This window comes from Castor canadensis, chromosome 1 (assembly GCF_047511655.1).
Source record: "Castor canadensis chromosome 1, mCasCan1.hap1v2, whole genome shotgun sequence".
In the NCBI taxonomy this organism is placed as follows: domain Eukaryota; kingdom Metazoa; phylum Chordata; class Mammalia; order Rodentia; family Castoridae; genus Castor; species Castor canadensis.
Window position 1 is genome coordinate 90,589,660 of NC_133386.1, and position 24,182 is coordinate 90,613,841.

Here is a 24,182-nt window from a genome sequence, read left to right on the forward strand (position 1 = left end):
TATGAAGATTGATCATTTAAAAAGAAAAAGAAAACATATAAAAGAGAAGAATCAGAAAAGGATCTGTACATTCTAAAACAGCAAAGTAGCAAAACATGGGAAAGGACAAAAATAATTCCTAACCAATATTTGTCTAAAGGTTTTCAATTATTTCAGTTGAGATGAAGCAGGAATAGCTAGTTGGTTCCCACTGTATGTCATTTGGAGTGAAGTGTATATAATTATGCTTTATATTACCATAGATTATCTGTACTTGTCAACCCTGTTACATTTTCAGTTAGTCTACATTAAATTCGGTCCTTTCTGCAGACAACTTTTTTTGTGGAGCGTAGAATAAGAGTTGAAGCAAATAAAATAACTTGTTAACAACATTCAATTCTGGATAATAGGTTTGGGTTTGTTTATGGTTGGGTTTGTTGATTTGTTTTCTGTTGTTTGTTTATTTGTTTTCCTATATAGTTGTTTTTTTCTAAATTAAAGGCTTTGAGAACTTCCCTAAATTTTCACAAATTTAGAGGGCTTAAAAATATGGAGTATTTGTATGCTTACAGCACAATAATGTTCAATGTAAACAACCAAGAGCTAGACTCTGAGACTATTACTTTATTAAGGATTTTTCTTGTCTTGGTATATCATTAATAGCTCTATATTACATTGGTAAAAATGTCTCCTAGCATCCTTCTTTCTAATCTTAAATCCTCTCTGGTTGTGTCACTAAAAATCACAAAATTATACCATAGGACTAGAAAGGAAATAAACCATTCCTAACACCATGTGACTTAAAAAATACAATCTTAGCCTGTTGAGTGATGCACAACAATACCCCCAGCTTTGCAGACACTGAGGCAGGAGGATATCACGTTTGAGTCCTGTCTAAGCTACATAGCAAGTTCCAGGGAAGCTTGGACTGTAGAGTAAGACCCTATATCAAAACAAAATGAAACAATTATTAGACACTTATTTAACCACTAAATATTCATGTATTTTTTAATTTTGTAAGCCAATTTTATTATAGACTATACTGTCAAACATATTTGTGTATATTGCTTTTCTGTAAGGGCTGGTTTTCAAAAGTGTCATAGTTTTTAAAGTGGGAAAACAATAGCTGAAATAGAAAAGTATATCAAAAGTCTTGTCTCTACTTATATTTTTCCCAATGAATTATGGAAGGAGATGGGGAAGAATGTCTGACAGTCTAACACAGAAAAACTTCAACTTAATGGGTTGAACAGAGGCTTGAGAGGGCTGTATATTTCTTTCTTCAATCTATCTTAAACTTCTTCATCTTTAATATTCTTTATCTGAAAGATGACAGTGATAATACCAGCTAAGTTTCTCCTGCCTCAGCTGATGGATGGTTGAAAATACAAACAGAGAGAATGATGGGCTATGTTCATAGACATTGTCACCGAACAGAAATTCTAAATTATTTTCTGAGAACAGAATATGACATAAATAGAATCAGTTTATTGAGTAGGCTTTAAGTAAATTAACTCTAAAAACAAGTCCTCCAAAATTATTAAATCATTAAATTTCAAAAACTCCCAAGCTTAAGTATAATCCACAATTGTTTGTCTGAAACATTGGTTCATGAAGTTTTGCTTTAAGGACACATGTAAGAGGAAAGTCACACAGATGATAACTAATGGTATTACTCAGCAAAGAACAGGTCGTGTCATATAAATAAAGGTATAAAGTCTTCTCCAAGAACCTATATGATTTAGTTTGGACAGTAAAGGACAGTAATTTATGGTAAATTACTATAAAACTTTTCTATAATCTCATAATGATGAAAAATGATGACATAGCTTTATGAAGTCACTGTGATTTATCCATTTTACAGATAAGTAAACTAAGGCTTACAAGCTTCAGGTAATCTGCTTGAACACAGATTTCTGGGAATCCAACAATTGTTCTCTGTATTATTATACCTGTCTCTTACCCTCAAGGAGCAAAACTATCCCCTGGTGAATAGAAAGCACTATGTCCAAACACAATTGATGGGTAGCAAAATATAGGTACAAATCTAATAATTTGCAAGTATGGGTAAGGAAGGTATAGAATGACAAAACAATGGGGTAGAGATAGTGAGTCTAGAAAGACAACAAAAGAGATAAGATCTGTGTGGCATCTCAAAAGACAAGTTGTAAGAGGTGGAAATGGATGGCAAACCAGGTCAGTATGATCCATACGAGAGTATGGATGGATGACCGCAGGTACAAAATGGTTTGCATACAGTCTCCTTAAGCCAAACACTGTGCAAAGTGCTTTATATACAGTGACTAGCAAATTTAGTTCTCCCTATAATCCTATGAAGTAGGCACTATAACTATTCACATTATAAAAAAGGAGAAGCTGAGTCACAGAAAAGTTAAATATCTTGACCAAGTCACACAGTTGATTATAAACAGAGCTAGGATTTAAACCTTGGATGTCTGACTCCAGATTCTGGACTCTGCCTCTCCTCAGTAGCAAACACAAGTGAAAATTTCACTAGGACTGATAAATACTCAGGTGTAATGAATGAAAGGATGAATAAACAAAATAGGTAGATTGGGCTAAAGGATGAGATATTTGAATGCATTTCTAAGCAGTTTAGTTTTCATGTGTGAGCAGTACACAAATTTCTTCAAAAGAAAGACCATCTTGAGAGTTGTGTCTAGGAATTAATTCTTTGATAGCTCTGTGAAATGCAATGCAAGTAGAATAATAAAAGCAGAGGTTTAAGAAAAGTCATTGGAAGAAGTTTCTTTAATAATCCAATGTGAAATTGAGGACTTGATCCAATCTCAGTTGAAAGAAAAAGATGGTGCAGTACAAGAGACATCATACAGAATATTTCTCACTAATGTTTCATCTTCTTTTGGGATCCGGGAAAGTGCTCAAGAGAAGAACATAACCTTGTTGCTATTTTCCACAGAGTGTTTTTATTAATAACTGCATGGTCAATTCTGGATCTACTGTCATTTCATTGGAAGCTTTTAGAAAGGAGACATAAAACAGTCACTAGTGAAATCACAGAACTTTTATTTAATAGTACATTTTATTTTTCTCATGAGAAAGAGTACAGTTATGATAATATTACTGAATGACTGATCTTGGATCTGCATAAAATAACACATGGAGAGTGCTTAACAAACAACCTGACACAAGAAACCTGGCACTTGCCATATTATTGTTACTCTTATCAGAGTACCTGCTTTTTTCCCAGTCCTGTAGGAATAACCTGTGTCATACAAGCTGTATTTTTCCAGAAAGCTTTCACACTACAAAAAAACCCATGTATTGAAGGAACATATTCTACCTGAGAATCTAGCCATACTTGTGTAACAAAGAAAGTAGCTTATCCAAATTTAATAATATTAGAAAAATGTAGTCTCAGCTATCAGGTTGATTAATTATTAAGTCAAAAATTCTAAATTTGAATGAAAAAATAGAGTTGCATAATGTTTTAGAAGACCAGCATAATTGTTTTTTGCTTTATGTATTGAATTCCTTACAGCCAACTTCTGTATGGATTACATTTCCTCAATTATGGTTTTTTTCCACAACTCACCTAGATGTTTTTCCAAATCTCCCTTTCTTTCTTAAATTCTGTTATAATTCATTAGTGACTATACAACCCTGCTTTAATATCTATTTAAGATAATTGCTTAGAATTTTAATATAATTCAAGTCATAAGTATGAGATTAACTTTATAGACAATAAATAATGTGATAAATAATTTTCAAAAAAGACAAAAAATCAAGTTAACATTGCATTAGGAGTGATCTATTTAATTATACATTCAAATATTTGAGGTAATTTTTCTCAGCTAAAGGCTCCAAATACACTAGTAGGCCCTGGAAGCAAACTTGTGCCAATTAGACCATAAAATTACAGCACAACTCTGTATCAAATTTAAAGATGCAAATTAATATTCTCTTAAAGGTAGAATTGTTTATAACTGAGCTTCTGTTTTTACACTTGAAAACCCTTTTCTCTAAAATTTAAAAGTACTTAATGGATTTTAAAACCTCTGACAAAATTGCATAGCTATTGAACTAATGCAAAAGTCCTAGTGAAAAGCAAAATTTATAACTACCAAACTTTAAGACTGAAAGAGCCAATAAATCAACAAGTACTTGCTAAGGTCTTACTTTGCTTACAATGTTAGGTGGAAAGAGCTTTCTGTTTGTCCTTTTATGGTACAGGTGTTTGAACTCAGAGTTTTGTATGTGCAAGGCAGGCATTCCAAGGCTTGAGCCACACCTCCAGCCCTTTTTTCTCTGGTTATTTCTTGATAGGGTCTCACTTTTTTGCCCAGGTCAGCCTGTATCTTGATCCTCCCATTTATGTTTCTCAACATGGCTGGTGTAACAGGCATGCATCACCACACCCATCTATTAGTAAAGATTGGGTCTTGCAAACTTTTTCCTCAGCTGGTCTTGAAATGCAATTCTCCTGATCTCAGCCTCTTAAGTAGCTAGGATTACAGGTGTGAGCCACAGGTGCCAAGCTGGAAAGAAGTTTAAATGGAAGTATCTGTACTTAGGAAGTGGCATTTCAACATTGCTTGTTGGGACATACATTCTGAATTTAATATTAACACTTACTTAAAAATGTAAAATACCTCAAGTCATAATGGTTGAGGAAACTAGAGGAGACAGAGTATACACTAAAAGTTTATGAAGAATATTTGAAAGATGTATAATTCAGACAAAATCTTGAAACATGATCTGAATCTTTTCATTTCTGCATCAGAATGCCTGACATGCAGGGTTTAATTAGTAATTTTTCTGGAACTAAATTCATTTTTAGCCATAGGAAAAAACATTTCACCTAGGCCAAGTACCATACAGAAGAGCAGGAGGAATGGGGAAAAGCATAATGCATTTGTGAAGAATGCTAACTCAGGGAGACAGGTGGCGTTTTGGCACAGTTTGACATAATGTTGGAAATGTTTTGCCTATCTCTCCTCCACTGATGTTCCTACCTACCCACACCTAAGTTTTCTGACATGTCTTTCCTGAGTGTTCAGTCGACATTAGGCCCTGAGCTAGACCCGATTACAGTTAACGGTATGTCAGCAACCCAGTCCTTCAGTCTGATAGGAACTAAAATTAAATAACCATCAAAACCAGACTCAAACACAGTGAATTTTCCTAACACTGGCTTTTCCTTAGCTACCAGATTATAGACCAATCCTTTAAAAGAATTTCCTGCCTTTTCTTCTTTCTGACGTGCTACCCTTCCACCATTTTTTCCACAGAATGGAACCTGATATTTTCCTCAAATTGCTGGCATATGTAAGTTCCCATCACTCTTGAAGACCACATTAGAAGTATTTTGGTGTATCAACAATCCAATCAAGGCTTTAAGCAGTTTTGAGTGGAAACATGGCACAGAGTTCTCTGGTATGGAATCCTTGATTGTCTGCACAGAGATCCTCCCTCATCAGGTCTTCCACTGCTGGCTCCAACATCATGATGGAGATGACTGGACATTTTCTAAGACTGTTTGGCTATCCCACCTCCTGAACAATCTCTCTGTCGCCCACCTCTCTCTTGTACTGCATGTGAATCTTGAACCAGGTCTCAACTAACTCCAATCCTCACATTCTTCAATGTGCATCTATGAGCAGACATTTATAGTTTGTCCCTAGGTAGTGAGGCATGGCAGGAACACTAAGTTTGGAAGTAAGTTTCAGAAAACTTTGAATGTCACATTAAAAGAATTTGGATATGTCCAATAATCTAAGGACAGTCTTCAAATAATTTTGAATGGAAACAGACCTAAGATTTTAGCATAATTATTTTAGAAACTGATTATGCTTTTAAAATGCCATCTTCAATTGGTATACACAGACTCTTTGAGCAAAATGAATTCAGTTTCCCTTGACACAAGCCATTGCGTCAAGGTATTTAATCAAAAGTTCTAAAATAACTGGTTCTTTGACAAGTTGCCAAATTATTATGGAAAATTTTCAAGTAGAATACTATTATTTTGGTTGGAAATAAAAACATCTATACATGGAGAGGTAAATTACTAATAAAGAAATGATTAATTTGGAAGCATTTGTGGAAGCTTTTCTGAAACTTATTTCAGAAGAAAAATCAAATATTTTAAAGAGATAAATCAGTTAGTCATTTTGATCAGTAAAGTTACCCTGTTGATTAATATAATTCTGCAGCAAAGTTGTAGAATAAATGCACTATGTTCTACCTTAAGAATCTATTTGTCATAAAGCACTACACACTTAAAGATTTGTCATGAGGGTTAGATTTCATGTTATGTGATTTTTTCCACAATAAAAAATTGTCTCTTATGCCTTGCTATAACTGTTAGTGCTCTTTTCTGTTAATTTGAAAAATATAATTTGTGCTAGAGGATTTTTTCCAATCACATTATATAATACTTGTTTCTTCTAATGGTTTTGATTTTCACACTAAGCAAATATTTTCCATATGCACACTATTTCTTAATATTATGACCAGAAATCCAAAATATTAAATTATATATTTGCTGTTTAAAGTAATCTGTCAAAACGTCACATATTTTAGATTAATTTAATTGGATATCAATGTTTATTTGTCTTGTATAAAAACACATGTTTAAGGACAATAGAAAACTCTAATACTTTAAAAGCCACAAAATTAGAGCCAGAAAAAATATAGTATGTCTTTTATTAAATAGCTGACTTTAATTAACTAATTAAAATTAATCAATTTGAGATATGATACTAGTAAGTAATAGAAATGAAAAATAACTTCAGCTTTTCCCTAGACTTATTTATTCTAGAATTTACTACACAGTTCTCCCTTTTAGTCTTACCCAAGCAAGTTACAGATAGACTCCAGACTATTATAACCCTAAGAACATACAATACAATTTGCAGTAAAAATTTACAGAATGTATACTAACTCTAATAAAGAATTTTTATCAAAATCACATAGCATTATTTGGAAGTGTAAGTTTAAAGGCAGGAATATTCATGTAATCCTTTTCCCCTAAATGAGTAACAGGGGACCACCTTCCTAGCATGGTTTCACAGAGCTGGACTGATAAGGAAACAGCACTCTTCTGGAACTTGGACTGCTAAAAGGAAAGGGAAATAAAGGGCAGGAGTTAGGACAGAAGATTTAGAAAGGTAGAAACAAGACTACTTGCTTTAGAGGCCAGAAAGGGTTCACCTGGTTTATACACTACCCCTCACTATACTCAAAATGCTAGGTTCTATATTTCATGCATCTTTGTAAACCAAGTTTCTAAAGTAATATCTCAAATATACTAGACGCTCAGCACATGTTCACTTAATTGACTACTTAAATAAAATTTTCCTGGGTGTTTATAAAAACCAAAAATACTATGTCTTTACAACTGAGCATTTAAAGATAGACAAATATATTATACACAGATATAGTTACTTATATGTTTGGGAATACATGTAAAACTCATAGACTCATATTCTGATGTGAAGCTTGTGTCAATCATCAGTCCCTCCTCAATAAGGAACAAAGATCTTAATCAGTATTTTTTGATGTCCAGACCAAACCGATGCTGACCTGGAAGCCTCTTCCTTTATTATAGTTTTTTTTTTATTATTAACTCCTCATCTCCTTTTTTATACCCATCCTATTTCAGCCTATATTGTTCTAGTATATTCCCACCATCAGTGCTGATGCTTCTATGGTTGTGCTGCTAGTTATTTTGGTCCCTTTTCACTGCTGCAAAAATCCATACCATAAGAAAATTCCTCTCCAATAAAAATCGGAGTCCTCTCTATGCCTCTCCAGCTGACTTCTCCAACAACTACTGCTACATTCTTTATGTTCTAGTAACAAGAAAGACCTACATATTCTGTACTAGTTTCACATTTCCACACTTTTTTAGTGCACTTGCTTTCTGAACCCCCATTTCAACCATTATTCAGCTGGCCCACTCCTATCAATCCCTCAATTATAACCTCACAGTCCGTTCTTTTAGAGTACTGTTACTTTTACCTTAAACTCAGAAATGTTATCAGGTCTTCACCATTTCCCTCATACAATTTTGATATTGTCTCGATATCGGTATATATTGAGATAGATGAATGATAAATACAATATATAGACAGACATGAAATATACCATATATGTATACACACACACTGCTTCATATACCAGACTGCATTCTTCAGAAAATTAACCTCTAGATTTCTCTTTAATTACATCTCATTGATTTGAAATATTCCTATAAAGGTTTATATCTGTTTACTTGCATATTTATAGTTACACATTCATAAAATTCTGCAATGCTATATAACTGGGATTTTAGGCCTAAAAATCATGAGTTTGGTTGATTTGTTGATAGTTACAAATTACTTTCATGGAAGATGAGTTCACACCTTCCAGTTTATCATTCTCCGCCTTTACAAATAGTGGGTCATATAATTTTTTATCTCACTAGAATCTCTACTGGTATATTCTTTATCTATGCTTTGGATGAAATGCCTGGAATATAGTAAGTCCTACATAATTGTTGAATGAAAAACTGAATAGAACTAGTATTGGTTCTATTATATATTAGTAGTGTCTCCATGTATTATCAGTTTGTCACATGAGAACATAGTTGCTATAAGCTTGGATTTTGGAGTGAGATAGATCAGGATTCTATTTCTGGCCTTTCAATTTACTAACCAAGTATTCCTGGGAAATTACTTCTTTTTTCTCTCAAGTTAAGACAGATAATAATAATATCAAAGAAGTTATTGAAGATCGTATCAGATAAAAAAGCATGAGCCCCAATAGACTTCTGAATGAATGAATCCCACAAAAGTTCTTTGAGGTGGGTTGTGTATAAGGAAACCAAGGCTCAGAGAAGTTGAGCAAGCTATAAAGAAAATAAGTGGCAGAACTGGGATCCAAATCCAGTTAAGTTTGCCTATAATCTCAAGGGACATTCCACTATTACTGCAAAAAACATTAGTGATGTTTTCCACCCCTTAAAGGATACATGCTGGAAAATTCCAATTCATTTGTTAACTCTCCCCCCCCCACAAATATCTTTAGGATACAGTTAGCATCACTCTTTGCCATTTCACACCCAGCGCAACATGATCATAATTGGATAGTCTGATAAATGATCCCACATAACATCTTTGATCTTCCTATGTCATTTCCTATGCAGAATTCCTCTCAACTGCCTCATCTACCATTTGATGCACCCTTTTGAAATAGATATGTCTTGATTCAGGCATTCTCAGTGTCTTACTTACCATAATGCTGTGTGAATTAACACTTTTAAAACCTATGCTTCATCACTTTATACATGTCACTGTTAGAACAAATGCTTCATTTTATCTAATTGGATTTTTTTCATTTTAACACCTGTCTTTTTACCATGATTATAAGCCTCTCATAAATGGAAACAATTTCCTCATCTTACATGTAGCATGGCACTGGGCATATCTGGGGCTCCCTTAAATATCTAAATTGGAGTTATTATAATCTCTAATAGTTATGATTTTATTAGCCTTTATTAATAACTTTATGGGGTAATAATTATATTTTTGTCATCCTGCTGTTTTTGTAATCTCTCGCCTAAAACCTTTGTTTTCCCACTTTGTTACAGAAACATTGAGTAATCCTAAGCAGTTGTTGCAGAAACTGGGAGTTTAAGCCATATTTCCTTTACCAAGCAAAGGAATAAGCATAAGTTTCTCAAATTTTTGTAAATTCCCAGCCTGTTTTGAATTTCTACAGTACACTAACAGGTTAAAGAATTTAGGAGATAAAGAGAGGTAAAAAATGAGAATGGGACAAGAGATAGCTCAAAATCACCATTAAAACTAAACTGAAGCCAATACAAATGTCTAAGGGTAGTTTAATGACTTTTTGTGCACAACAGGATATGAAATGGGCTCATTTTCTCATGGTGGGTAGGAATCTATTTGAGAGCCATTGTCAATACTCTATTACCAGTTGGCCAGGTCTCTGCCATGTGTGTGTTTCTGTGTTTGTGTGTGTGTGTGTGTGTGTGTGTGTGTGTGTTTATATGCCCCCTTTTATACTTATCTAATAGACACATGTGGCATGAACAAAAATGCTTTGATTGAATCCATGTGCTTAAAATGAGCAACTTCTTAGTGGAATGAAAATAAAAAGAAAAAAAATACATGTATCAAATACCTCAAAGGTAAGGTTACTAAAGTAAAAACAGAATGTGATTTTTGACATTCTGAAAGAAAGAATTCTATCTTCTGCAACATATTACCCCATAGTTCCTGGAATTTACTTAGGTATTTTTGCATTATATCTATTTTTTATTAAGTACAAAAATAACAATAATGGCTTCTTATAATGAGAGCCATAACCTTTGAGTAACTAAGAAAGTTAAAAATCAGCAGAGTTTTTGCTGGAAAATATCATCATAATCCAACCTTTTTTTTTTTCAGGCACTATGTACGTATGGTTCTTGCCAAAGAAAGTGTAACCTGTTAGTCTCCACTAGACAATATTAAATACCCTCATACAAACAAACTAACTAAAATCTGGCCTTCAGAATCCATTGACTCATTGTTAGTAGTTGAAGTTATGTGTGCGAATAAGACAGCAGGAAGATTGTGCAGAACAAGGAAAGAATGCAAAGGACAGCATACTTTCCTTGGGTCAGGCAAACTGGATCCATTAGAACTTTGAGTTATCCAATTGAAATCTTTGACTTGATACCCAAAGCACACAAACAGAATCATTTCCAAGGTGGCAATTATTTTTTTGATGAGTACCTCCCTAAACTTTAAAATTGCCACATCTTCTTCCACATATAAAAAATCTCATTTTGAGCTCTTAATACAGCAGGGTTTAAAGTAAAGCAATGAATTAGAGAAACCAGTAAAGGCCATTTCTGCAGTGCAGCTGAAGCAGTTTGTTTCTCTTTTTCTCTTTAAATAGAAAACTAGTATTTCTACCATAAGTTTCCCTTCTTCTCAGGATTTATACTCTCTGTTTTCCATCCACTATTTATCAGTAATCAAGGCAACTAAATACAATAACTATAACAGCCACAGGGAGAAAAGGATACAGGAGAGAAGAATTTAATAAAATATTATTTTCAAAGGAAAGTGGTAAGCCTTCCTTATGTATGTGACTAGGATCTTTTTGTTCCACTTAGGGACAAACAGAAAATGACTCCAAATTTCTTTTTCTTTCTCTCTCTCTCTCTCTCTCTCCCTTTCTCTAGGGAGAAGTTCCCATTCTTGTCCAGATACATATTACTTTGTGCACGGCAATGCAAAAAGCCCAGCATAAAATGTTTCTGCACTTGTTGTTTTCTTTCATCATGCAAGTTTTTCTTTGATCGATCCAATATTCATGCACACTTACACGAAGTCTGCACCATATAATCTTAAAAATGTAAAAGAATATCAGAATGACTAAGAAAAAAAACAGTCAGTTCTTATTTGGAGACAAATAGAGGACAAGTGATTCAACCAAATATTCTCTAAAAATCTTTTCCAACTCTGTGCTGCTGAGATTAAGTACAAAGTAGTATTCTAGCAGGCACAGAACCTCTGATTCCAATCAATATTATCGCCTCCCCCAAAAAACAAGAAAATTCTTTACTCCAGCTACATTGACTAACTCACAGTTTATGATTCTTTTAGATTTGTCTTCTTAGACTCAAAAAGAGATAGTTTCAAGGTGAGAAGTTTCTGTAGGAATGCATGGGACACTGATAATTGCCAGTAACACAAGTCATATAACAAACCTGACTCCATGAACATCCAATTTAAAGATCCCAGCAATTACAGCAAATGTCAAATGGTGAAAATTAATTTAAACACTGGCCTAAGATACCACAATATCAAATTTTCTAAAATGCAGAGTTCTAATATTAGCAAGCTGGACTAGGATGTCCCCAACACTCATTCCCCCAACAGAAATAATGAATTAGCAACCACCCATAACAAAAGTGACTTTATGTAAGTTTCAAGATGCAAATAGAAGGTTGGGATACCCAAGTGGAGCTTAAAACAAATGAAACTCACTTTGAGAAGGCAAACATGTGTCCTGATAGCAGGCCCACCATCTGGACTCAGTTCCAAACCCAGAAGCATCCTCATCTCCTCTGGTCTCAGTTCCAGACCTGCTTGTCCATGATCTTGTCATGGCCAGTATGAGCAAGTCCATTAACCTGACTGGGGATTAGAAGAAAGACACAAAGACAGACATAGAGAAAAGCTGGGATCAGGTGGGTCTGATGCTTCTGATGAGAGACAGTACTGAACCTCTCCACATCCAAGTGCATTTATTTACACAGTGCATATGCGGAAGTCAAGTTAGGTTCTCATGGGCTAAGTCATGCAGTCAACAAGGACAAAGACGCTATGGTAAGTTGTTTTTCTGTTCTGACTGTCGTTGTCTAAAGGTAAAGGTAAACACATCCTGTTTCCCATGCAAGGTAGCCATGCTGAACCTTGTCCAATTTCTTTAAGCTGGGGCCATGCCTTCTCAGCTCAAAGGTCCTCAACACAGCCATGCTTATGACAATTTTCTCCTAGGTCCATTCCGTTACTGGTCTCCCACAAGGTCCTAGAGAAAGTCTCATGTGTACAGGAACCCAGAAGCAGCCAAATCTACCCACAACCATGGTAACAAGCCCAGGAACCACAGACCTGACTATAGACTTAAAAGTAGCCCTGTGGTTCACTCTAACCTGCTCAACCAATGTCTCAGAGATTTTACCAAAAAACTTAACAAAGGCCATTTATAAAAAGCTCATGCCAGCATCATATGTAACCTGAAAAACTGTAAACTTTTCCCCTAAGATCCAGAGCAAGACAAAAATAGCAAATCTCATCTCTCCTAATCAACATAGTACTAGAGGTCCTAGTCAGATAAATTAGGCAAGAAAAAGAATTTTAAAGTACTCAAATGAGAAAGAAAGTAATAAAACTGTTTCTGTTTGTGGATGATATGATCATATATGTAGAAAACCGTAATGTTTATTGCAGCACTATTCACAATAGCCAAGTTATGGAAACAGCCAAGATGCCTGCCCCACCACTGACAAATGGATTAAGAAAATGTAGTATTTATATACAACGGAATTTTATGCAGCCATGAAGAAGAATGAAATGTTATCATTCGCAGGTAAATGGAAGGAATTGGAGAACACCATTCTGAATGAGGTTAGCCTGGCCCAAAAGACCAAAAATCGTATGTTCTCCCTCATATGCAGATATTAGATCAAGGGTAAACACAACAAGGGGATTGGACTTTGACTGCATGATAAAGCAAGAGCATACAAGGGAGAGGTGAGGATAGGTAAGACACCTAAAAAATTAGCTAGCATTTGTTGTCCTTAATGCAGAGAAACTAAAGCAGATACCTTAAAGCAACTGAGGCCAATAGGAAAATGGGAACAGGAACTAGAGAAAAGGTTAGATCAAAAAGAATTAACCTAGAAGGTAACACACACTCACAGGAAATCAATGTGAGTCAATGCCCTGTATAGCTATCCTTATCTCAACCAGCAAAAACCCTTGTTCCTTCCTATTATTGCTTATACTCTCTCTTCAACAAAATTAGAGATAAGGACAGAATAGTTTCTGTTGGGTAGCGAGGGGTAAGTGGGGGTAAGGGAGGGACAAATGACCCAAACATTGTATGCACATATGAATAAAATAAAAATTAAAAAAAAAACTACTAAAGCAACTTTTTAAAATTAATGGTCAAATTCAGTAAAGTTGCAGGATAATACAGTATAATTGATAAAAATCAATTGCATTTCTATACTCTTAAAATGATTTAAATTTCCTTCTATCCAAGAAGGAAATTTTTTAAACAATAACATTTACAATAGTATTGAAAAGAATAAAATACTTAGGAATAAACTTAACAAAGAGATGAATGACTGCTGTATAAAAACTATAAGCATTCATGAAATAAATTTGAAAAGACACAAATAGAAAAACATGCCATGTTCATAAGTTGGAAAAACTTATATTGTTAAAATTTCCACAATTATCAAAGAAATATGTAGATTCAAAATAACCTTTACCAAATTCTCAATGGCATTTTTTCAGAAATAGAAAAACAATCTGAAACTTCATTTAGAATCACAGCAGACCCTGAGAAATCAAAGCAATTCTGAACACGAAAAGCAAAGTTGGAGTTTTTACACTACCTGATTCAAAATATATTACAAAGCTTCAATAATCAAGAGTATAGAAGCAGTATAAAAACATAGTGGAACAGAATAGAGAAGCCAGAAGTAAATCCACACATATTCAGTCAACTGATTTTTTTAAAAGAGTGCCAAGAGTACAAAATAGGGAAGAAATCGCATCTTTGAGAAATAGTGTTGGGAAAATTATACATCCACATTTTCATAAAATGAAATTTTTCCTTTATCTGACGCTGTATGCAAATGTTAACTCAAACTGGATCAAAGACGTGAACATAGAGCCTGAAACGCTTAGGAAATAATGCAGAAGAAACTTCTAAACATTGAACTGAGCAATGATTTCTTGAATATGACACCAAAAATCAAAAATTAGATAAATGGCATTATTTCAAACTAAAAAGTTTCTGCACAGCAAAAGAAACAACAAAATAAAAAGGCAAACCATGAATATGGCAAAGAAACAACAAAATAAAAAGGCAAACCATGAATATGGCAAATAGACATTTGCAAGCCATTATCTGAAAAAGGGTTAATTTCCAAAATATGTAAGGAACTCTTATAATTCAATAGCAAAACAATATTAATAAATCAACTAAAACTTGGAAAAGGACTTAAATAGGTATTTCTCCAAAGAAGACATGTGACTGACCAGTAGTATACCTGGGCTCAAGAGCACTAATCATCAGGAAAATATAAGTCAAAATCACAACGATGCACACCATGCTTAAGATGATTATTATCAAAACAAAAACAAAAACAAAGGTAAGTGTTGCTGAGCATGGGAAGAAAAGGGAACCCTTTTACACAGTGTAGATATAAATTGCTACATTCATTATGGAAATTACTATGAAGGTTCATGAAAATAGAATTACCATTTGATCCAGCAATCCCACTTCTGGATAAATATCTAAAAGGACTGAAATCTGGCCCTCAAGGCAATAAATATAGTTCCATGTTTGTTGAAGCATTATTCATAACACCCAAGACATGTGTAAAAAGGAAATCCTGCCATTTGCAACATAGATGACACCTGTAAGACATTATGCTAAGTGAAATAATCCAGTCACAAAAAGATAAATAGTGCATGACCTTGTTTATATGTGAAGTCTAAAATGTCAAATTTTGTAGAAGCAGAGAGTCAAAAGGTGGTTTAGGTGCTGGAAGAGGGTAAAATGGGAAGAAGTATCTTCCCATAAAGAAGAAAGGTTCAGTTACACAAGGTAAGTAACCAGAGACCTAATGTACAACAATGTGATTACAGTTAACAAAACTGTATTGCATGCTTGAAATTTATTAAGAGGATAGATCCAGCCTGTTCTCACCAAAAAAGAGAAGAAAAAAGATAGTAATTATGTGAGGGGATAGTATTTTTTTAAATCAAAGCCTTTAGGAACCCCAAGGTTACTCTGCACAATGTCACAATGTTCTGTCATCTACTAGTAAGCATCACAGTCTTTAAAACCAACTTAAAGAGGAAAGTCAGTTCTTGAAAATTTTTACTTTCTCAAATATCCTGATACTTGCCTATGGAAAGCAATTTAAGAGAAGCTGTTCGAAGGTACTAGAGAAAAGGTTAGATCAAAAAGAATTAACCTAGAAGGTAACACCCACGCACAGGAAATCAATGTGAGTCAATGCCCTGTATAGCTATCCTTATCTCAACCAGCAAAAACCCTTGTTCCTTCCTATTATTGCTTATATTCTCTCTTCAACAAAATTAGAAATAAGGGCAAAATAGTTTCTGCTGGGTATTGGGGGGGGAAGGGAGGGGGCGGAGTGGGTGGTAAGGGAGGGGGTGGGGGCAGGGGGGAGAAATGAACCAAGCCTTGTATGCACATATGAATAATAAAAGAAAAATGAAAAAAAAAATAAGAGGCATTAAAAATGGGGAAAAAAAAGAGAAGCTGTTCGAATCTCTCACCATGATAAGAATCTTGCTAAACATTTTATATTGCCTATATCTAACATATAATTTTTCTCCATTGAGGGCAGTGAATTGTAAGTGGGAATTTAAGTAATTAAGCCTTTAATGATTCTATAAAAATAATTGGGTAACATAAAACTTTTTCTTTTTTTATTTCTTGAGATTGACCTCAAACTCATGACCTTCTTATCTCAGACAAAAAGAGTGCACCACTATATTTGGCTTGATTTCTAACTTTTCCTTCACCATCTCTTAACTTTTGTAGGAAAAAAAAACTCTGTGTGTGTGTGTGTGTGTGTGTGTGTGTGTGTGTGTGTATCCTTTTTTCTTTTTAATAGCCTACACTGTATTATACAAAGGAGTTATGTTATTATATTTCTATATATACATAAAATGTACTTTGGTCATGTTCACCCTATTACTCTTTCTTACTCCCTTCCTCAATAGGAGTATATGTGTCTTATTAACCTCCCAAGAGAATTTCAGTAAACATAAACAAAAGGAAAAATTTGAGGTGAAAAACTAGATGCTCATTTATAATTCAGTATTTTAACAATACCAGCAAACATTATGATTTTTAGCATCCAGTTAGCAAGGTCAAATTTATGACACATATTTGGAGAAGTATCTACATTTCTTGCTAGATACTTCATGAATAAAATTCTAACATTTTCTTTCTTTTTTTAATTTTTTATTATTGCCATACTAGGGGTACACTGTGACATATACAAAAGTACTTACAATGTGTCATAGTTGAATTCACTACCTTTATCATTCTTCTTTATCCCCCTCCCCTATCCTTGGAATAATGTCAACAGGTCTCATTTTTCCATTTACATACATGTATATATAATATTTCCACCATGTGTTGTAATAAATATATTTGATTACTTGAGTAAATATACAGTATTTCTCAAATAGGTAAAGAAACTGTCAAAGTATCCTTATTTGCAGACAACATGATTCTATACCTCAAAGACCCAAAAAACTCTACCCAAAAACTCCTAGACACCATAAACCACCTCAGCAATGAGGCAGGATACAAAATCAACTTACAAAAATCATTAGCTTTTCTATACACCAACAATGAACAAAATGAGAAAGAATATATGAAAACAATTCCATTTACAATAGCCTCAAAAAAAATCAAATACCTAGGAGTAAACTTAACAAAGGATATGAGTGACCTCTACAAGGAGAACTACAAACCCCTGAGGAAAGAGATGGAGGAAGACTACAGAAGGTGGAGAGATCCTGTGCCCATGGATTGGTAAAATCAACATAGTAAAAATGGCTATACTACCAAGAGCAATCTACATGTCTAACACAGTTTCCATCAAAATCCCAATGACTTTCATCACAGAGATTGAAAAATCTACCCTAAAATTCATTTGGAAACACAAGAAACCACGAATAGCCAAGGCAATACTCAGCAAAAAGAGCAATGCTGGAGGTATCACAATACCAGACTTCAAACTATATTACAAAGTCACAGCAATAAAAACAGCATGGTACTTGCACAAAAACAGATATGAAGACCGCTGGAACAGAATAGAGGACCTGGATATGAATCCACACAGCTATACCCACCTTATTTTTGACAAAGGCATCAAAAACATACGATGGAGAGTAGACAGCCTCTTCAACAAATGTTGCTGGGAAAAGTGGTTATTTGCCTGCAGAAAACTAAAACTAGATCCATTTCTATCACCCTGTACTAGTATTAACTCAAAGTGGATTAAGGAACTTAATATCAGACCCAAAACTCTGAAGTTAGTATAGAAAAGAGCAGGGAATACTCTGGAAGCAATAGGCAAGGACTTTCTCAATAGAACTCTAAAAGCCCAGCAACTAAGAAAAAGGATGGACAAATGGGACTACATGAAATTAAAAAGCTTCTGCACTACAAAAAAAATACTCTCTAAACTGAAGAGGCCACCCACAGAATGGGAGAAAATGTTTGCTGGCTATACATCAGACAAAGGTCTGATAACCAGAATATACAGAGAGCTCAAAAAAAATAAACCTCCCCAAAATCAATGAAGCAATAAAGAAATGGGCAACTGAACTAAACAGAACTTTTTTAAAGGAAGAAATCCAAATGACCCAAAACACATGAAAAATGCTCACCATCCCTGGCCATAAATGAAATGCAAATCAAAACCACACTAGGATTCCACCTCACTCCTGTTAGAATAGCTATCATCAAGAATTCCAGCAACAACAAATGTTGGCAAGGATGCAGGGAAAAAGGAATCCTCATACACTGCTGGTGGGAATGTAAGCTAGTAAAACCACTTTGGAAAACCACATGGAGGCTTCTAACAAAAATAAACATAGATCTGCCATATGATCCAGCAATCCCACTCCTAGGGATATACCCAAAGAAATGTGACTCAGTTTATTCCAAAGACACCTGCACACCCATGTTTATTGTAGCACTATTCACAATAACCAAGTTATGGAAACAGCCAAGATGCCCCACTACTGTCAAATGAATAAAGAAAATGTGGTATTTATACATAGTGGAATTTTACTCAGCAAAAAAGAGGAATGAGTTATAACCCAAGTTGATTCATCTCTACCTGACCTTTTCACTAGTTCCTGATCCCCTTCCCATATTGATCTCTGTTGCTTTAAGGTTTCTGTATTAGTTCTTCTGCCATGGGGACATCAAACATTTTCATGTGTTGGGTTTCCTACCTATCCTCATACCTCCTGTATGTGCTCTCCCCTTAGCATATGACTCAAGTTCAACAACAATGCTAAGAATCTCTGTATACCTATCCTTATCTCAACTAGCAAAAATGCTTTATCTTTCTTATTATTGATTATTATCTTCTCTTCAACAAAATTAGAGAAAAGGGCAGAACAGGCTCTGCCTGGAAGTGAGGGGGGATGGGGGAAGAGGGAGGGGACAGGGGGCAGGGGGGAGAAAGGGCCCAAACAATGCATGCACATGTGAATAAATGAATAAAAAATTTTTTAAAAATAAAATTTTGTCATTCACAGGTAAATGGATGGAATTGGAGAACATCATCTTAAGTAAAGTTAGACAGGTTCATAAGGCCAAATATTGTATGTTCTCCCTCGTATGTGGATTATAGACCTAAAACAAATGCAGTAATATTATTGGACATGGGTCACACACTAAGGGGAGAACACATACAGGAGGAATAGGGAAAGGGAAGGAAACCTAAAACCTGAAAGTGTTTGATGTGCCCACTGTAGAGGAGCGAATAAAATAATCTTAAACTGACAGAGGCCACTATGGGAAGGTGACTGGGAAGTAGTGAAGAGATCTGGTACAGATGTATGTATGTAAATGCAAAAATGACACCTGTTGAAAGTGTTCTAGGAATCAGGGGATGGGGACAGGGGAGAGCAGTGGAGGGGGGAATTCAGGTATGAAATATTTGATACATTGTAAGAACGTTTGTATATGATACAATGCACTGATACCCAGCACAACAATAAATAAATAAACAACCTAATGATTCACCTCCAGCTTCCAGTAAAACAAAAGCAAGCCAATTTAAAATTAAGAAATGGAAAGAAATAAAGATTAAGGCAGAAATTAATAAATAGATACCAAAAAATATACAAAGACTCAATGAAACAAAAGTTGGTTTTTGAAAAGATAAATAAGATTGATTTATGCTTTAGCCAATCTGACTAAATAGAGATGGGAAAACATAAATTTTAAAAATTACAGGTGAAAAAAGGATGTTACAACAAATACCAATGAAATCTACAGAATCAGCAGGGAACACTTTGAAAACCTATATTTGAACAATGTGTAAAAGCTATACACAGAAGAGGAAGATGTATGTAGCCATGAAAATATAGGAAAAATAGATTTTACTAGATTAGTAGATAAGCAAATGAAGATTAGAAAAGAAGTAAAAACAACAAAATGACAGGATTTAATATATACTTTCAATATTAACACCAAATGTCAGTGGTCTCAGTTCTCCAGTCAAAAGACTTAGAATGGCAATTTGGAATAAAAAGGAAGACCCCACCATTGATTGCCTACAAAAAATGTATCTCACTTACATAAGAAAAAAATAACATTGGTTGGCAAATAGACCCCAACATCAGGCAGGAGTAACTGTACCCATATCTGGTAAAGTAAACTTCAAACCAAAATTAGTCAGAAGAGACAAAGAAGGTCTCTTCATATGAACAAAGGGAACAATCTATCAAGAGGAAATAACATTTGTTAATATATACCAGTACAGATAGACCTTTACACAATGGTAGTGAGAGACTTCAATACTCCACACTTACCAATAGATAGGTCATCCAGACGAAAACACAACAAAGAAATCTCAGAATTAAATGGCACTATAATCCAAATGGATTTGACAGCCATCTACAGAGTGTTTCATCCAGCACTTCCACAACACACATTCTTCTCAGCAGTCCATGGAACTTTCTCCAAAATAGATCACATTTTAAGACACAAAGGAAGCCTCAGCAAATGTAAGAAAATTGAAATGACTCCCTGCATTCCATCAGACATAATAGAATAAAACTAGAATACAATGGCAAAAGAAACTATAGAAAATATTCAAATACATGTAGATTGAAAAACATTATTGAATGGACAAGAAAGGTAATAAAGAAACAGGATGAAATCTAATGAAAATGAAAACACAGCCTACCCAAATCTTTGGAATGCAGCAAAGGCAGTGCTAAGAAGAGAGTTTATAGCTATGAGCACTTATGAGAGAGAAAGAGAGAGAGAAAGAGAGAGAGAGAGAGAAGATCAAATAGATAGCCTAATCATGCACTTCAAGCTCCTAGAAACAAGAACAAATCAAACCAAAAATTAGCATGTACAAAAAAATACTAAGGATTAGGGCAGAAGTTAATGAAATAGAGACAAACTATACAAAGAATCAATGAAACAAAAAGTTAGTTCTTCATGAAGATAAATAAGGTTAATAAACCCTTAGCTAATCAAATAAAATGATGAGTGAAAAGACCCAAATTAATAAAAATAGAGATAAAAAGGGGGATATTACAACAAACACTGATGAAATTGATAGAGCATGAGGGAATACTTTAAAAATGTATGCTCAAATAAATTGGAAAATCTAGAAGCAATGAATAAATTTCTAGATGCATTTGACCTACTGAAATATAGCCAAGATGATATAAATCACTTAAGCAGATTTATAACAAGCCATGTGATTGAAGAAGTAATAAAGATTCTCCCAACAAAGAAAATTTAGGATGCAATGGATTTACCATTTAATTCTATCAGATCTTTAAAGAAGAATTTATACCAATTCTCCTCAAATTTTTCTATGAAATAGAAAGGGAAAGAACACTACTAAAGTCTAGTCTATCAATTCAGTATTATTCTATTCCAAAACCAGATAAGGACACAGCAAAAAGAGAAAATTATAGATCAATCTCATTAACAAACGTAGATGTAAAACTTCTCAATGAAATACTTGCAAATCAAATTCACTAGCACATTAAAAAGATCATACACCATGATCAAGTTGATTTCATTCCAGGGATGCAAGAATGATTCAACATCTGGAAATCAATAAATATAATACAGCACAGAAACAGAATCAAGGACAAAAATCATATGATAATCTCAAAGAAAAGGCCTTTGACAAAATTCAACATCTTTTCATGGTAAAAGCTCTAAAGAAACTGGGACTAGAAGGAATGAACCTCAAAATAATAATGGTTATATATGACAAATCTATAGTAAATATCATAATAATCCAGGGAAAATGGAGATCATTTCCTAGAAGGCCAGAACAAGACAACATTGTTCACTCATTCTTATTACATAGAGAATTGGACTTCTTAAGGCAAGGGAAAGAATTTAAAGGGACTCAAATAGGGAAAGGAGACTTCAAAGTATTCAAATTCTCAGTTGGTATAATTCTATTCTTAAAAGACCCTAAAGATTGCACACAAAAAACTTCCTACAACTGATAATTGTGTTCGGCATAGTAGGAAGATACAAAATAAGCACACAAAAATCAGTAGCTTTGTGTATACCAAAAATGAAACAGGCTGAGAAAGAAATCAGGACAATGATCCCATTCACAATAGCCTTGAAAGAATAAAATACTTAGACATAAACTTAATCAAGGAGGTAAAAGACCTCTACAGTGAAAACTATAAAACCTGGAAAAAAGAAGTTGAAAAAGACACCAGAAGATGGAAAGACCTCCTATGTTCGTGGACTGGCAGATTAGTATCATGAAAATGGCTCTACTATCAAAAGCAATTTGTAAATTAAATAGGATGATAATAATAATGGGACGTGAATGCAAATAGGGTACTGTCTGGAAAGGATAAGTGGGAGTGGAGATGGAGAAAGGAATGAGTACTCAGGAGTGAAAGGAATTAAAGTATGCTACATATATACACACTAAAGACAGCATCATGAAAGCCACAGTGTTCAAAATAAGGGAGGTTTGGAAATATAATGTTCAAAGCCTACTGTACTTTGGAATTGGGAATTATCAAAATGAAATCCCCCCATATTATTACTGTGTGCTAATTCAAAAAATTTTTAAATTTCAAAGCAGAATATTTGTAGGAGTTTATAAAAATGAGGATTTCTGGGTTCCAAACTCAGAGAACATAACTTGGTGGATGGAACTAGAACAGGAAGAAAGCCCTGAAGAGTCCTAATGTAGCAGAAATCCTGGCAATCATGATTAAAAGTGCAGGAATGGGGATTTAGAAATAGCAAGGTGCTCCAGGTCTTCAGCAGACAGAAGTCAATTAAAGATTGATAATAGCAGTCTATTAAGAAAGCCTATTTTTATTCCTTTTGTACATCCTAACAGGATGTATAAAAAAATCTTTAGCTTCTTCTTCCCTACTAGCATTCACAAAAAACATTTACTCAAAGTCATTGTAATGTCAGCTACGGACTAGGTGATCATAGTTTATGATATGAAAAAATTTTAAAGTTACAGATGGGGTATGGATAAAGAGAGGTGAATGTAATAATGTACCCACACTGCGATGAAGTGGCACATTGTTCTTTGAAATGCATTTACCTTACTTCTAAAAGGATTTTGATGTGTTCAGGAAGTGACCACACAAAGACAAAAAAAAAGTCTATTTTTGTATTCTGGCTCCTTTGACCAGTGGGCACAGGTTCAAACCCAGGGGCTCAAGACTTGGGAAGAGAATCAGTTTTCTGGAGAACCACTTAGAAAATCACAGGCTTCTCTTCTTTAAACAGAGGGTAAACTCTCCCTTTTGCCTGGAGAGAAGAGCTGAACAGGAAGACAGGCAGTCTCTGTAAGCAACTTGAGTCTTTTCACGATGAACCACTGGCAGCTCTTGCTGCAGCAACATTTTCAGGGACTAAAAGGGCAAGTGAAAGAGTTATTCCAGAAACAACACACTCAGCTCACCTTGCAGTGTTGAGCTGGAGACAGGAAGCTTCAGAGCAAAGGGCAGAAGGCCCAGCAGCTTTCTCAGAGGGTCAGCTCAGCTACAGCCATCCAGACCACAGACCAGTACAGAGTCTGATGCACCACAGCTGATCTGGAGCAAGGAAAATCTGCCTAATGTTGAAGCCAAAGCTCTGCTCTTTTAATTAATCAAAGCTAAATATCAGCTACCAATGGAATCAATTGTGCAGTCTGTGCATGAAGATAAACTTGTTTACTCCCCAAAAATGAAGGTCCTGAGAACAGGGGGGAATGTGGACAAGTTCTTTTTAATCCTATTATTTCAAGCATTTTGTGCCTCATTAACAACACTCTGCAGCTAGATCTTTCCCTGGTCGCCACTAATATTACTAAGGCTCATCAGTGTGGTGGTTAAAGACATTTGAAAAATAAAACTAACTATCCATGTTTTGGAGCTACTGGAGTGGAAACAAAAAATAAAGTACAAAACATTTGCTAAAGGAGTTGGCAATCCTATTTACCTACAAGCAATCTTGCTTTCACAGTTACATGCTTTGCAAGTCCCTAATTCATTAAAATCATTTCTTCTTGAATGTCTACATACAAATGTACATCAGTGGCCTGCCTCATTCTCAGTAACCTGTCAGGGCGCAGCACTTTTTTCAACTATAAACACAGCAAACTCTAACTCCAC